At 39.7% G+C, this 14281-nt stretch overlaps 1 long non-coding RNA gene across 1 annotated transcript; it reads right to left on the minus strand.

Annotated features, from left to right (window-relative positions):
• Positions 1-399: 399 nt before the first annotated feature.
• On the minus strand, positions 400-3350 carry LOC111173068 (uncharacterized). The gene is made up of 3 exons (XR_002644095.2): positions 2683-3350; positions 1304-1341; positions 400-1112 (listed from the first exon to the last, which is right to left on the minus strand). It is a non-coding gene; the product is annotated as an uncharacterized LOC111173068 (long non-coding RNA).
• Between the last annotated feature and the right edge of the window lie 10931 nt (positions 3351-14281).

Raw genomic sequence — 14281 nt, forward strand, 5'->3', positions numbered from 1 at the left:
TGTTTGTATTATTAAGTAATAGTAATACATTAACATATAAATAGGTGAACAAGAAAAAAATCTAGTTCCCATTGTCTTGAAGATAAAAAGCCAATATCCTAAGGGTGACATAAAGTTCTTCACAACCTGTCTTCAAATTACTTTATCGTTTCCTATTCATACACACCGAACTTTCAATCCACACTTCTTTTATGCCTCCAAGTTCATTCCCTCTGCCTGGAATGCCTTGCTTCCTCCTTCTTCACCTCGTAAACTGCTGCCTAGTCTTTGAAACCCGGCTCATTATATACACTACCAAGCGTAAGGTAGATAGCTAGCGGGAAGCAGCCACATAGCACAGGGAGATCAGCTCGGTGCTTTGTGACCGCCTGGAGGGGTGGGATAGGGAGGGTGGGAGGGAGAGAGACGCAAGAGGGAAGAGATATGGGAACATAGGTATATGTATAACTGATTCACTTTGTTATAAAGCAGAAACTAACACACCATTGTAAAGCAATTATACCCCAATAAAGATGTTAAAAAAAAAAAAAAAAGACTCTTCCTGCGTGAAACTTTTCCAACGGCTCCTCCCTGGGATTCCTAGCACCTCACTGCTTTCTCCTCAGTTCCCCTATGGAATGTGTACCCAAATCTCTATATTATATTGCATTGTAGTAGTAGTAGCAGCAGCAGCAGCAGCACTAGTAATAGCAGTAGAAGTAGTAGTAGTGGTAGCACTGTGTCTGTCTCCTTGAGGGAAGGAGCCATCTCCTACTTTTTCCTTATTATATTTTTAATGGAAGCTCAAGAAATGTTCAATAAATGAAGGAATGAAGAAATGAAACAGGGACTTCCCTGGTGGTCCAGCGTTTAAGACTCCATGCTCTCAATGCAGGGGGCCCAGGTTTGATCCCTGGTCAGGGAACTAGATCCCACATCCACAACGAAAATCCTGCATGCTGCAACTAAGACTCAGTGCAGCCAAATAAATAAGCAAATAAATACATTTTTTAATGAAATTAAACAAATACATAGATTTGGAGAAAGTTACCCTGATCTCCTTATAGAATATGACTCAAGGAAACAGACTTACCTTTCCAAACCTGGACCTCAAGTGAGAAATTGCAGGGCCACTGTTGCGGATGAAAAGACAAAAGGACATTATAGTGAGTCATATACCAGCTTGGAGCCCTAGACCAGGGCGGGAGGGGACACAGTTCAACTTTTCTGACTGTTGAAGTCAAGGAGAGTTATAAAACCACCTCCCCTCTGTTCCATTACACTTCCATACCTGTTTTTCCTGTCCCTCCGTTTGGAAGCTTACCTGCCTCTTTCTACTGTGTTCTCTGTAGCAAGTGATTTCTAGGTTAAAAAAAAAAAGCCAGTACATAATACTAAACTGGAAATGAGGAAAATTCTAATGTTCCTGAGTTGTCATTTATCAGTGTCATAGTACTGAGAAAACTGACCATTATTCATTCTTATCTAGCTGATGAGAAATGAAGAAATGGTTTTCCTTAGAATACCTTTGAATAAATGTTATCATTCAAATGGTTAGGAGTTGGCAGATCATTTGGAATTTTTAAAACCTTTTATTTGGAAATAATTATCGGTTCATAGGAAGTTGAAAAATAGTACAGGCATGTCCCTTGTACATTCACCCAGTTTCCCACAATTGTAACATCTTATATAAGAAGTTACAAAACCAGAAAATCAAACTATCAAAAAACTATCAGAAATTGCACTATCAAAGCCAGAAAATCGACTTTGGTACAATTCATAGACCTTACTTAGATTTTACCACTTTTATATGCACTCATTTGTGTGTGTGTATTGGGGGGGAGGGGTTCTAAGCAACCTTATCACACGTGTAGATTCCTGTAATCACCACTACAATCAAGGGAAGGAAGTAATCCACCTCTCAAAGACTCCTTGTGCTAACCCTTTATCACCCATTTTCTGTTCAGCCCTTCCTCACTCCTCCCCCAATCCTTTAGAATGTTTTATGTTTTTTAATATTTGATATTTTTTACTACCCCAAAAAGAGGGGATGAGTTCTCCCACTGATTCTTGTGCTGTCCTGAATGCTGGAAGTAGAAGGGAGCACACAGCTAGGAAGTTAGGGGACTTTCTGTACTCCCAGCAGGACAATCATTAATAGTAACACAAAGAGGCCTCCCAACGGAAATGATTCTTATTCCTATAATTGGCTAGTTTCCAGAAAAATGTACATTGGCTCTGTCTAGATAAACATTTGGCATGGTACTAAAACTGATAGGAATTCAACAAATTTTATCAGGCAAGTACACTGAGCCAACAGGGGCAATGCATTCCATAACACGTTCCTAACAGAATGTGAAACAATTCTCCATTTGTTCCAGAGGGCAGTTGTTTTCAAATTAGTAAAGCTTACTGCAAATGGAGAAAAAGAAAAACTAACAGGCCACCTATTTGGTTTTCTTATTTATGTATCCTTAATTTATTTCTCCAAGCAGGAGACAAAATACCAAAACAGGCAAGTGGTGGCTAAAATTATTCACCTGAAACATCACTGCTAAAAGGTCCTCTTCATTCCTACATTCCCACAAACTTGTCCACCTAATCCTTCTTAGTACTGTGTGGCTCACCTTCTGAGGGGAGGGAAAGGTGACTGTGTGACCAGTTAGGTAATAACAATAGTTACCAAGTGGTGAGCGCACTTACCCTTGGTAGTAGGCACAGTGCCAAGAACTTGACTTACAATATCTCATTTAATCCATATAACAACCTGGTGAGATGTGTAGTTTTATCATCTTCATTCTACAGTGGAGAAAACGAAGAGTTAGAGAACTTAAATGTTTTGGTTAAGGCCACTCAACTAGTGAGTAGAAGACATGGGATTTGAACCCAGGTCAGTTGACCACTGGTAGGGAGTCTTGGCGTTCATTAGGTCTGAGGTGTGACACAGAAATCCATATACGATACTTTTAAAAGTTCCCCCAGTGATTCTGATGTACTGATTACTTGGAGAGCATTGCTAGAATCCACTTCCTACAAGGAATGGGGTGCAGGCACAGAGAATTATATGAGTATAATTTCTCATATAATTTCTCAAACTTATATGAGAAAACTGATAAACTTATATGAGAGATGCTGTCACTTCATAAACAATGCTAAATGACTAGTAAATTTTGCCTATGCTTTGCCTATGCTTTTTGCCTATGAAAATGTATTCTTAAGTTGTTTCTGTATTTATTCATCTATTTTTCAGTTCTTCGGACCACCATCACAAGCCTGAGTAAGTGTTGCAAGTACTTCTACCAGAGAGAGAATTAAATTACCGTGTAGCTATGGAGCACAAATTCAGTTACTTCCAAATTTGAGGTGGATGGATTCTGGCCTAGTTCTCTATTTAAAGCTTTTTCATCTATTTTCCCTTGAAGAAGAAGAAGAAGGGGAGGAGGAAGAAGGGAGGGGAGGGGAGGGGGAGGGGAGGGGGAGGGGAGGGGAGGGGAGGGGGAGGGAGGGGAGGGGGAGGGGAGGGGGAGGGGACGGGAGGGGGAGGGGAGGGGAGGGGAGGGGGAGGGGAGGGGAGGGGGGAGGGGAGGGGAGGGGAGGGGAGGGGAGGGGAGGGGAGGGGAGGGGAGGGGGAGGGGAGGGGGGGAGGGGGAGGGGAGGGGAGGGGGAGGGGAGGGGGAGGGGAGGGGAGGGGGAGGGGAGGGGAGGGGAGAAAGGGGAGGAGGAGAAAGGGGAGGGGGAGGAGGAAGAAGAAGGAAGAACTAAGAGAGAGATGGGAAAAAATAAAAATAAAGATATATAGTACCATTTTAAAAGTTGCCTTTAGGGCTTCCCTGGTGGCACAGTGGTTGAGAGTCTGCCTAACGATGCAGGGGATGCGGGTTCGTACCCCGATCCAGGAGGATCCCACATGCCGTGAAGCGGCTGGGCCCGTGAGCCATGGCCGCTGGGTCTGCACGTCCGGAGCCTGTGCTCCGCAGCGGGAGAGGCCACAGCAGTGAGAGGCCCGCGTACCGCAAAAAAATAAAAAAAAGTTGCCTTTAATCTGAAGCATATTTTTACAAATATAGGTACTTGATTAGACTTAAAATGTTCTTAATAAAATCTGAAGACTGCCCTCTAAGAAATAAGTGTGTAAATAAACACAAAAAGTAGTTTTGTATACACAGGTCAACAGAAGACTAACTGGATTTGTTTCATTCACAAAAACAAGAGGGGAAAATGTCTCAAATCACACTTGATTTCAACACACCAAGCCAAACGCCCACAAAGAATGAAACTATTTTGCACTCATCATTCTGCACATACATAATATCAAGATATGCATAAAATTGTGTAAGCAGAAATGTACCTGACCTTTTATTGAAAAGGGGAGGAGTCACATATCCTGAAAGGGTTGGGGCCTGCCTGCAGTCTCTTGGGAGCTTCCTGTTGTCACCACACCTCTGGGTTAGTTATCTGAGCTCTCTCTGAGGGGAAAGTCTAAGACTCTGGGAAGGAAATCATTCTTCTTGTGAATGCGACACACACTGTCTCCAGTTTCCATATGCTGAGATTATACTTCCTCATCAGTTTGATGTGCTTGGTGAGATCAGGTTGGTCATATATTGAATGGTTTTCTTAATTATTTAAAAAATATTTAGTATAACTGTCATTTTATCATCCCAGTTCCTTCACTGGACTTTTTAAGTTTCACACAGTGATTTTTCAGGAAAGAAGATATGGATTAAGTGAAATTTTGAATTCTGAAAAAACTTTATTTTTCCTCAGTAGTAAATGAAACGATTATTCCTTTGAATTAGCCTGTTCTTCTGATGTACAAAACTTAAATATGCTGAAAAATCTAGTATTTTTTCTTTCATAGTTCATTTTTCTGTGCCTTTCCACTTCTATGAAATAAGATCATTTACTTTCTGAGAATTTTAAATTTTATTTTACTATAATATCTAATACAGAGAGGACAGGTTTTTACAGCTTTCATGCATCGTGTTTACTTAAATTATTTTTATTTAAAAAAACATGATTTTATATGTGTAAACCTCTTGGAATGGTGCCTGGCATATTGATTACTTAAAATTGTTAATCATAATGGAGAAATAAAAATTAAAACAGTAATGTACACAGCAAGGTAATAAAAATAAAGTGAAATGCTTTTTTTTTTAAAGAAAAGCTCAACACTTCTCAGCTTTTTAGGAATCCAGTACTTTTTCACATAGTTTATTGTAATGAAGACTGGTACAATTTTTCTGAAGGGAAGTATGTTATATATTAGGACCCATAAAAATGTTCATGCCCTTTGAAACTAGTAAAACCATTGCTGGGAATTTGTTCTAAAGAAATATCTTGTAAAAGAAAAACAAAGAACCTATATACAAAGAATGATTCTAACTCTGTTATTTATAATAAGTTAAAACTAGATACAGCAGAAATGTTCCTACATACAGGAAATGGATAAAGTACAGTGTAACAACTTTTAAAAATACGTAGGCATTAAAATAATTCTGAAGCTATGCAGAAATGTGCAAACATGTTTATAACATAATGCAAAGTCAAAAAAGCAGAGCTCAATTTTGTAGATAAACTAAGATTACAACTATGCAAAAATCATGTGTGTATGCCTGTAAATAAAGTTTAGAAGGGAAATGGAAAATTAATATAGTTGTATTAGGATTTCAGGCTTATAAATAACTTTTTCTTAATTTGTGCTTTTGAAGTTGATTTAATAGTAAGTTAAAATGAAACTAGTGATGATATTTTAAATTGAGAGTTCAACGTTTTAAAGTTTGTGTGTGTTATCACTTAAAAAAAATTTTTTTTTTGTTCGCGAGGCATGGGGGATCCCTGGCCCCTGAGGGGACCAGGGATAGAACCCTTGTCACCTGCAGTGGAAGCACGGAGTCTTAACTACTGGACTGCCAGGGAAGTCCCTAAAATTTTAAAAAATAAAATAAATTTAGGGATAGCTTAAGGGGAGTGGGAACTAACCTTAACACAAAAACCTGATGGTAATTTGTGAGTGCTTTCTTCCAGTCTCCCATTACATATCTCAGTTTAAAAAGCTGGAAATTCATTTTTTGTGACCCGCCTTTTTAAAAAAATTGTATTTTTAAATTAATTTTAAAATTTGAAGTATAGTTGATTTACAATGATTCAGGTGTACAGCAAAGTGATTCAGTTCATATATATATATACATATATATGTGTATATATATATTCTTTTTCAGATTCTTTTCCATTGTAGGTTATTACAAGATCCTGAATATAGTTCCCTGTGCTATACAATAGGTCTTTGTTTATCTATTTTATATATAGTAGTGTGTATCAGTTAATCTGAAATTCCCAATTTATCCCTCCCCAACCTTTCCTCTGGTAACCATTGACCTGCCTTTTTACTTAATGTTATCTCATCAGTAAAGTCTTGTTTTAAGTCATTCCATACGACCCACTGCTGCATGACAGAATCTAAGCAGATAGATATACATCACAATAAACTTCCATAGCTAGAAAGAAAAAATATAAAAAACATAATTATAGCTGTAAGCTAAATCCGTACTTCTCAGTATCTGCAAAACCGTGAACTGAGAACTCTCTTGGGGGAGGGTGTTGAATAATATGCAGAAAGTATTGATCACAAATACATTGACTTTTTGTTTTTCCCTTCCTTGGCTTGCAGTCCAAACATTAGCAAGTGATTAAGATGTGACTCTGAAATCCCAAGAATACAGGTCACTTACTTTCAGAGATTTTTATTTTGTTGTTCTAACCTTTGTGAAATCATGATAGGAATGTTTGCCGTACTCTTACTAGCGTACAAAGCAATGGCTAGCAAACTCTAGTGTGCACTGGAATCATTTGGGGAATTTGGTAAAAATGCAGAGACTCTAATCTCCAGAGATCCAAACTCTGGGTCTGGGGTGAGGTCCTGGAATCTGCATTTCAAACAAACTCGTGAGGTTTTTCAGTTTGTAGGTGGTTCAAGGAACACAGGCTGATAAGTATTCTTCTAAATTAAGGCTGCTTGTCATAAGTATTTTACTTATTTATTTAAAATTTATTTATTTAGGGCTGCGTTGGGTCTTCCTTGTTGCGTGCGGGCTTTCTCTAGTTGCAGCAAGCGGGGGCTATTCTTTGTTGCAGTGTGTGGGCTTCTCATTGCGGTGGCTTCTCTTGTTGAGCACGGGCTCTAGGCGTGCGCGGGCTCAGTAGCTGTGGCTTGTGGGCTCTAGAGCGCAGGCTCAATAGTTGTGGTGCACCGGCTTAGTTGCTCTGAGGCTTGAACTGGTGTCCCCTGCATTGGCAGGCGAATTCTTAACCACTGCGTCACCAGAGTAGTCCCTGTCATAAGTATTTTTATTTTATTTTTTTTTGTTTTGGGTTTTTTTTTTTTTTTTTTTTTTCTTTGCGGTACGCAGCCCTCTTACTGTTGTTGTGGCCTCTCCCGTTGTGGAGCACAGGCTCCGGACGTGCAGGCTCAGCGGCCGCCCAACGGCTCCGCGGCATGTGGGATCTTCCCGGACCGGGGCACGAACCCGTGTCCCCTGCATCGGCAGGCAGACACTCAACCACTGCAGCACCAGGGAAGCCCTGTCATAAGTATTTTTAAAAGTTACTCTGCCATCGATATTTTGTCCTGTGGCAACTTGTGTAAAACTAGGTAGATATTTTCCTAGAGAAAATAGCTCAGTGCCAAAATTAGAGAGAGAATTGTTTCCTCGGTTATTGGAAGCTCTCTTCAGATTGATTTATAACTGTGTGTGTGTGTGTGACTCGTCCTTCTCCAACACAGAGGAGACAAAGGTGAGTGAGGGGGTGGAGTGTGAATGTGCATATTTATGCACATGATTAAGAGGTGAGAGTGAGGAAATCAGGCATCTCATTTGTTTTCTGGGTTATATCCTAAAGAAATCCAAGCTGGTGGTTAAAAGCAAAGATGTCCTTCCAACCAAGAGGGCACTTGGCCTGTACGCTTCTTGCCTGTCTCTCTGCCTTGGGTAAAAGAGAAACAAAGATATTCCAGCAGTTTTGGCTCTGGCCAACTGTGAACCCGTCACAGTCTGGCTCAGGATGGATTTTTAGTGCCAAATTCAGTGTGGTTCTCTGCATAAAAAAAAAAATAAACTTTTCAGATGAAAAAAAAATCAATAGAATTTCATTGTAGGGACATGTCACCTCCCCCTTCTCCTTCTCTCTTCAAAGTAGGAGTCCAGCTCATTTTCTAATCTCTCCAAGTCAAAGTTTCTGGGCTAAAGAGGTGTTTATTTCTGAGACTTTGGGAAGTTCCTGCAGAACAGTGTTTTCAGGCAAGCCTAAGAGTGTGCTCAGACATGGGTTTCTGGAAAGCTCCTAACTCCATCAGTTAACGTGTGGTGAGCTGTGTGTCCTGGGCACTGACCGGCCGGCATCCACCACCGGCAGGCAAAATACTCAACAGTGTATCCCTTAATCTAGGTCTGAATCTCAGTAAATATTTTCAGGCTGCATGGAGTCAATATACCTGTCTGTGGACCTCTGCTCTAAAGAAGTTATTCACACACATTTGCGTCATGTTTGGAGGTGGGGAGAATGAGAGCTTGAGCTCGCCTCGGAGCCCAAAACTTGACATGAAAGAAGTGTGAGTCAGGGTCCTGCCTGTTGTACTTCCTGACTGGATATGAGGCAGCAAGGTGAAATTAGGTGGAATTTCACCGCTGTCACTGGGGGTTGGAGATTAGTAGACTAAACTTCACCAACCATGGGTCTGAGAGAAACTGATACTTTGATGTTTAATAAACTGACTCGGCCATATTGAGAGGTTTTGCTCATTGACTCTCATAGAATCTCAGAACCATCTCTCTTTTCACTCCACTCACAATTGCTTCATTGGTGGCTTATTTCTATCTACAATTCCATCTTCTCCCTTCACAGACACCTCTTTGGATATGAATGAGGAGTTTCCTCTTTGTGCAGGAGTTTTCCCCCAATCAGAGTTGTGGGAGCTGAAATCAGTTCCTCCAAAGGCAGGTAGAAGCTAAAAAGCCAGAACTGAGCATGACTCTGAGATAGCATGGGCAGCTTCATTTAGCTGCAGGGCAGTGTGTCTTGCGAATACAGAGTCAAAGGATCCCATGGAAGTTTCATCAGAAAGGAAGCGAGGTTGTCAGTGATCAGTCTGAGGGCATCACACTTTTCTATCCAACTGGGACTCATATAAAATAAGTCAATTTAGGGAAACAAATGTCTCCCTGTTTTCTTGGCTGTAGCCTAAAGAAACATAGCCGGTGGATAAAAGCTGGGGATAATCTTTCCAACCAAGAGGGCATTTTGTCTAACCAACACAATTTTATGTGGTAAAGGTAAAACAGAATAACAGCTGTATTAATCCCTAAGTCTGAGAATAAGAGTGATTTGTTTTGCACAGGAACAGCTACAATCCCTCCCTCACAGCCAACGGACTGACCAGAGTGGGTGGTGGAGGGGCAGGGGTGCTTTATTTAGCCTGCAGTGGTAGAAAATGAAGGTCTATCAACCTCAGTTTCCAAGGGGAAAGAAAACAAATTGGAAAACTGGGAGCCTGATTTGATTGCAACAGAAAAAGGGAAACTTCTGCCCAGTCACTTCCAAAAGACTTTTCGTCTTTTTTTTTTCACTCTTTCCATGAAAGCATGAAATTACAGGAGCCATTTTTAAGAAACAGTTTTATTGAGATATAAAACACATACCATACAATTCACCCACTTAAAGTGTTTTTTTATATATTCACATATATGTGCAACTGTCACCAGTCAATTTTAGAACACTTTCATGACTCCAAAACGGAACCCAGTACCCTTTAACTATTGCACCCCATCTCTCCATCTCCTCCCATCCCCCAGCCCTAAGCAACCACTAATCTACTTTCTGTCTCTATAGATTTCCCTATTCTGGACATTTCATATGAATAGAGTCATATAATATGTGGTCTTTTGTGACTGGCATCTTTCACTTATTGTATTGTTTTCAAGACTCATCCTTATTGTAGTATGCGGAACTATGTTTGTTAACTAACAGGTATTTAATAGCAAAAACACCCTGCTTGATATAAAGGTGAGAAAACACCTATCTGACCAACATTCTAATTACAAGAGTAAAGTATGGTTATTTTTAGGTCTTTTAATTAAAATTTAAGAAAAAGGAAATTTCTTGATATATTAATTTTTTTAGATTAGGGTTATCTTTTGTTCATAAGAAAGTCCTGGAAATTTGTTTTCTTAAGTGGATGCAAGAGGCATCCTTTCAAATAAGTTAGTTTGCAGATCTTAGAATTTCATTTCTAAAAGGAATGCTAGAGTTAGCTAAATGGCTAAGGAATGAGGAATCAACACCTCATTTTAATATGAGAAAACTGATGACCCAAATAGGTTGTTTGTTTACCTTGTTAATGACACAGCCAGAAACAAACACAGTTCTTTGGCCAGGGAGAAGCACTGTCACCTGTATACTGCCTAATAAAGCTTCCCTTTTCCAAATCCTCGGTTGGATTAAGGAAACTAAAATGATGGAAGGGGGACTTCCCTGGTGGCACAGCGGTTAAGAATCCGCCTGCCAATGCAGGGAACATGGGTTCGGGCCCTGGTCCGGGAAGATCCCACATGCCGCAGAGCAATTAAGCCGGTGTGCCACAACTATTGAGCCTGCTCTCTAGAGCCCATGAGCCACAACTACTGAAGCCCATGCGCCTAGAGCCCATGCTTCGCAACAAGAGAAGCCACCACAATGAGAAGCCCGTGCACCGCAGCAAAGAGTAATCCACTGCTCTCTGCAAATAGAGAAAGCCCGCGCGCAGCAACCAAGACCCAACACAGCCAAAAAAAAAAAAAAAAAAAATGATGGAAGGAAGGAATTTATTGAGCACTTATTCTATATCAAATCCCACACTGTGATTTACTTATTTTATTTAGTCTTCATAACAACCCTAAAAGATCAATACTATTAACCAAACTTATCATCAACATCATCATCACTTACTAGTTTTTTGGCATCTATTATGTATCATGTAACGCTTTAGATACTTCATAGGCATTTTCTCTCATTCTCACATCAGTCCTGGTGGCAGGGCTGGGATTACAGTGAGGCGAGTGAGGCACTCACTAGGTGCAATATTTAAGGGTGGAAGGGACACCAAAATAGTCATCAAGATCAGTCATATTTATGACTTTTTAATGCAATAAAAATATTTTATTTTGTGATATTTTAATGCAACATTTAAGTGATATTTTAATATATAAATAATATTTTACTACCATTTAATGTTTAATGCAAACAATAATCTGCATATCATTAATAATGCATATTTAATGCATAGATGATATTTTAATGCAATATTTTTAAAAGATCAAAAATCATTGCAAATATATGATGAACAAAATGTCAAAAATTTTAATAAGATATACTATTGATTGTTTTACAAGTCTGTGTTATTGTACAACAGGAAAAATCATCTCTACTTGGCTGGAATTCCTGGGTCCATGACAACTCACTTCGTTGCTAGGCGGTTTACAAGGGTTGACAATGGTGTATGAACAGATTAAATAATGAAGGTCTATTTTTCACTTGTTTCAAAATATGGGAGGATATTTTGATAAATATATATTTATATAAATATGTATATTTATATGGTGTGGTTTTTCTTTTGCCTTGGGCTCAATATGGCTCTGCAAAGCACCGCCTGACAGATTGGCACTATTATGATCATTTTTTTTTTTTTTTTTTTGCGGTACGCAGGCCTCTCACTGTTGTGGCCTCTCCGGTTGCAGAGCACAGGCTCCGGACGTGCAGGCTCAGCGGCCATGGCTCACAGGCCCAGCCGCTCCGCGGCATGTGGGATCTTCCTAGACCGGGGCACGAACCCGTGTCCCCTGAATCGGCAGGCGGACGCTCAACCACTGCGCCACCAGGGAAGCCCCTATGATCATTTTATACATGCAAAACTGAGACCTAGAGAGGTTGGGTAATTAATTACCAGAGGTCACATAGCTAGTAGGCAATGGAATTGAACCACAAACCTAGGTTTGTCTCCAAAACCCAAGCTCTTTCCAAAATTGTGTTGTGTTTTTGTTTAAGACATTAGACCAGGGTTGGCAGACTTCTTCTGTAGAGAGCCATATAGTAAATATTTTCAGCTTTGTGGGCCAGTGGTCACTGTTAAACTACTCATCTTTGCCTTATAGCAGGAAAACAGCTATAGGCAGTACGCTAATGAGCATGGCTGGATTTGGCCCGTGGGCAGTCATGCACTGGATTATAAGAAAATATCTCAGGCACAAATATGTTATATCTGAAGATGCTATAGCCAGATTTCCCTGACATCCTACTTGAATATGTTTCTTTTAATTTAACAGAGGGAAGACAGTAAATGATAATCAGGCCTGCCCTACATAGGGGTCTGAATTCATCACTGGATGGCAGACATCACCCATCCAATTGTAATTTTCCAGTTGTCAACAGGAAACAGCATTTCAGAGGGATTGAATTTCAAAGTAGTCTGAAGAAGAAAGGCAGAGTTTCTCCTGTTTCAAATAAACTCTAGTAGAAGAGGTTAAGGTTTAGAAACCAGTTTAACACGTTCTGCGGTTCTTGATTGGGCTGTTAATACTACCTCTAAGAAAGCCTGACTTTGTAACAAAACAGCAAAATAACCAACAAGAGGTTTGCTTTCTGAAGGCATACATAGTAGTTAATCATTTTAGTAATACCAACATAAAGTAAAATGTAAAGAACTATATTTATGAGGGTGAATCAATTTAACAAATTTGCTATTCACATATATCTAGTCCTTGCATGTTCTCCAAATTGCCTGAGAATTTCAGGCCCAAAGACAAGACAAGTTCCTGAGCTTGGTGCTGGGGACGCAATACTAAACTAAAAACAATACAGTGCCTGCCCTCAGAGGAGCTTAAACTAATTTGTAACATGGTCCAAAATAAGATGTGTAATGTTTTCTTTTTAAAATGTTATTAATTCTGAGAGGAAAAGGGTTAATAACCTGAGGCAATTTTAAACAAAGAACATTGGAAGTGGAGTGTATGACCCATTGTTGTTTGCATATGATTTTCCAGGTCTGTTACCTGCAGATATATTTTTACATAGTTTCAGTCATAATGCATGTGCCATTTCATACTTCATTTATTTTATAAACGTTACATCATACACTCCTTATAGTATTTATATGGCTCATTCTGAATGGCTGAATAATGTGTTAACAGGTTGATATTCATTTATTCAGGAAACATTTATTGAAGCCAACTCCAAGCCAGGTGCTGTTCTTGGCACTGGGAACATAAGAATGGATAAACGGACAAATAGATCAGTCATCTTGGAGCTTCTGTGCTAGTGGGGGAAGTTATTTCAGAAAAGGAAAGAATGCTTCAAATTTGTGGTAGGAAAAAGACAAGTAACATTTAAGGGGAAAAGTTCTCTGGAGTGGAATTCAACACAAGAAGGAAGTAGAAAAGCATATTATTTAAAGCCAGGGCATCATTTAGGCCAAGGAATTCATTTACAGATACGAATAAACTTAGGAACTATATTACCCACTAGCCACTTTTTTTTAATTGAAAAAAAAAGAGTCAACTTTAACCAAACTGCATCCAGGCATGTCTCCAAACAATCGAACAAAGCAAAATGATAAAATTGTCCTATTGAAGAAACCAAGAGTTTCTACCAGCCCCAGAGCCTCTGAGGGCTAAGCCAAGAGCAGCTCATTCCTGAGGCTGGTTCTGTCCCCCACTCAAGTTTCTCATCCCATGAGCAGAGTTGGGGATGGGTGAAGGACCATCCACTAGCCCGTCTTGAAAAGACAGCAAGAGCCAGTCACCCAGGGGTGAATGGAGAAGGCTAGGAAAAGGACTCACTGTGAGCAATAGTCTCGTATATTATAGAACTAAAACTACATAGCCAGGGAAATATGGTCCCAGAAGATAATTTTTATATACACTTCATCTTTATTCACAGTAGTTCATGTTCTGTAAAGGCACTACAAGCACTGAAGTAGCAGTTACTGAACCACTGCTCTTAGAGGGAATATAGGGTTAGGTTCCTGTGAGCCTCTGCTTATGACATTTTAGTTGACTGATCAATACATAATCTTATTTTACGTGTGTTTCTGTTGAAAGACACCTTATTTAATATATATTGTTTTTTAAATATTTATTTATTTATTTATCTACTTAATTCATTTATTTTGGCTGTTCCGCGTCTTAGTTGCAGCTCACGGGATCTTCGCTGCAGCATGTGGGCCCTTAGTTGCGGCATGCGAACTCTTAGTTGCGGCATGCATGCGGGATCTCGT

This window comes from Delphinapterus leucas, chromosome 4, assembly GCF_059928025.1.
Source record: "Delphinapterus leucas isolate spDelLeu-1000000601 "Yukka" chromosome 4, BTC_Dleu_Yukka2, whole genome shotgun sequence".
Taxonomy (NCBI): domain Eukaryota; kingdom Metazoa; phylum Chordata; class Mammalia; order Artiodactyla; family Monodontidae; genus Delphinapterus; species Delphinapterus leucas.